Source organism: Electrona antarctica, assembly GCF_951216825.1.
Source record: "Electrona antarctica genome assembly, chromosome: 12".
Classification (NCBI taxonomy): domain Eukaryota; kingdom Metazoa; phylum Chordata; class Actinopteri; order Myctophiformes; family Myctophidae; genus Electrona; species Electrona antarctica.
The window spans coordinates 36,970,173-36,972,668 of NC_136793.1; positions in this window are offsets into that span (position 1 = coordinate 36,970,173).

Consider the following 2,496-nt stretch of genomic DNA (forward strand, 5'->3'; position numbering starts at 1 on the left):
TTTTTTCAAATCCTCGTTTTTCATCATTTATGACCATGGGCTATAGCCCATATCGGACGGCATACTATAGCATGCTGTTTTTCATCATTTTTGAGGATTTGAAAAAAAGACGAAAATGACTCCGAGACCATGGGCTATAGCCCATCGTCTCGGAGTCATTTTTGTCTTTTTTTCAAATCCTCAAAAATGATGAAAAATGGCATGCTATAGTATGCCGCCTGATCCCATGGGATGAACTTGAACCCACGACCTGTGGCTCACATAGACAGCAGCTTATCACAGCGGGCCACCATGCTCTCTGAGAATCTCCACAGCTTTCCATCTCTTTCCAGTTCTCTTCTGGATGTTATTCTCCAAAACATGCTGCAGAGTGAAAGTAGGAGGAACTCAGCTGGATTTGAACTCACAACCTCTGGCTCACATGGACGTCATCTTAACAAGGGTGCCACTGAGCTCTCAGAGATTTTTAGGTTGTAAGTTGTTCTTCTTGGTGTCACTTTTCAAATGGGGCCTTGGGATCATGTACAGAGCATTTGAATGAATGGTGCTGTGCATCAAAGGTGTCTTTAGTGCTTTTAAGTGTTATCGTGGATGTTAATCAGATAATACAGAGGAGAAACCATGACCGGACACAGACAGCCTCCCCATTGATGGATGTGATCCTGGCAGCCAGCCCAGGTGTGTTCTGGTCCTGTTGATTGAGCTGAGAAGGACCTAAGGTTTATAGGTCCTTCTCAGCTCAATCAACAGGACCAGAACACACACTTGTTACTTTTCTTCCAGTTTATTATACTCGTCGTCAAGCTACTAGTCCTACATACTTACACCTAGAAACCCCATTCAAACCTACTTAGGTTCATCTTACGGTGGACATGTTTGCCTGAAAAGGAATCTTTGAAATGTTTCATAGTTTTAACATGCCGTTTTTCATCATTTTTGAGGATTTGAAAAAAAGACGAAAATCACTCCGAGACGATGGGCTATAGCCCATCGTCTCGGAGTAATTTTCGTCTTTTTTTCAAATCCTCGTTTTTCATCATTTATGACCATGGGCTATAGCCCATATCGGACGGCATACTATAGCATGCCGTTTTTCATCATTTTTGAGGATTTGAAAAAAAGACGAAAATCACTCCGAGACGATGGGCTATAGCCCATGGTCTCGAACGGCATACTATAGCATGCCGTTTTCAATCATTTTTGAGCATTTGAAAAAAAGACGAAAATGACTCCGAGACCATGGGCTATAGCCCATCGTCTCGGAGTCATTTTCGTCTTTTTTTCAAATCCTCGTTTTTCATCATTTATGACCATGGGCTATAGCCCATATCGGACGGCATACTATAGCATGCCGTTTTTCATCATTTTTGAGGATTTGAAAAAAAGACGAAAATCACTCCGAGACCATGGGCTATAGCCCATGGTCTCGAACGGCATACTATAGCATGCCGTTTTCAATCATTTTTGAGCATTTGAAAAAAAGACGAAAATGACCCCGAGACGATGGGCTATAGCCCATGGTCTCGAACGGCATACTATAGCATGCCGTTTTCCATCATTTTTAAGGATTTGAAAAAAAGACGAAAATCACTCCGAGACCATGGGCTATAGCCCATCGTCTCGGAGTCATTTTCGTCTTTTTTTCAAATCCTCGTTTTTCATAATTTATGACCATGGGCTATAGCCCATATCGGACGGCATACTATAGCATGCTGTTTTTCATCATTTTTGAGGATTTGAAAAAAAGATGAAAATCACTCCGAGACGATGGGCTATAGCCCATGGTCTCGAACTGCATACTATAGCATGCCGTTTTCCATCATTTTTGAGGATTTGAAAAAAAGACGAAAATCACTCCGAGACCATGGGCTATAGTCCATCGTCTCGGAGTCATTTTCGTCTTTTTTTCAAATCCTCGTTTTTCATCATTTATGACCATGGGCTATAGCCCATATCGGACGGCATACTATAGCATGCCGTTTTTCATCATTTTTGAGGATTTGAAAAAAAGACGAAAATCACTCCGAGACGATGGGCTATAGCCCATGGTCTCGAACGGCATACTATAGCATGCCATTTTCCATCATTTTTGAGGATTTGAAAAAAAGACGAAAATCACTCCGAGACCATGGGCTATAGCCCATCGTCTCGGAGTAATTTTCGTCTTTTTTTCAAATCCTCGTTTTTCATAATTTATGACCATGGGCTATAGCCCATATCGGACGGCATACTATAGCATGCTGTTTTTCATCATTTTTGAGGATTTGAAAAAAAGATGAAAATCACTCCGAGACGATGGGCTATAGCCCATGGTCTCGAACGGCATACTATAGCATGCCGTTTTCCATCATTTTTGAGGATTTGAAAAAAAGACGAAAATCACTCCGAGACCATGGGCTATAGCCCATCGTCTCGGAGTCATTTTCGTCTTTTTTTCAAATCCTCGTTTTTCATCATTTATGACCATGGGCTATAGCCCATATCGGACGGCATACT